Below are 588 nucleotides of genomic sequence, written 5' to 3' on the forward strand. Positions count from 1 at the left end.
CTTTTCTTGTAGCCTGTGTTGTAAGTATTCTTTTTCATCTTTTACAGTGAAGTGATATTTGTGGTACTAACACAATGTCATCTATAATAGTTTTATTGTTAAGAAATATAATCTTGGTTTAAGTTTTTTTATAATTCAAATTTTTTTTAAACCATGACATATTATAAATTCATTTTAACTAGAATGTGGCATTGTTAAGATAGGAGTCGGGGCTATATTAATGAAAATTAGCAAATATTTTTAAGTGTTTCCGCCCTGGATGATTCTGGGCACTTTCTGTAGGAAACTCTAGCTTGCATTTATGACCATGTTTATAATTATTTTGGCCGATGATAACTTCTGAATTTTCCTTAAAATCCTAGTGCTAAAACAATTAACTCAATCAGCTTTTTATATTTGATTACATTTTTAGTAAACTGTGCATTATTGAGTTTTTATTGTACATGCCATAGGTCAGAAATTGTGGATAGTAGTTTGAACCAAATTCTCTGTGAACATAAACAAAACGCACAGTAAAGTATGTAGATAAAAGTGCTGGAGAAACTCAGCGGGTGCAGCAGCATCTATGGAGCGAAGGAAATAGGCAAC

Source organism: Amblyraja radiata, chromosome 6 (assembly GCF_010909765.2).
Source record: "Amblyraja radiata isolate CabotCenter1 chromosome 6, sAmbRad1.1.pri, whole genome shotgun sequence".
NCBI lineage: Eukaryota > Metazoa > Chordata > Chondrichthyes > Rajiformes > Rajidae > Amblyraja > Amblyraja radiata.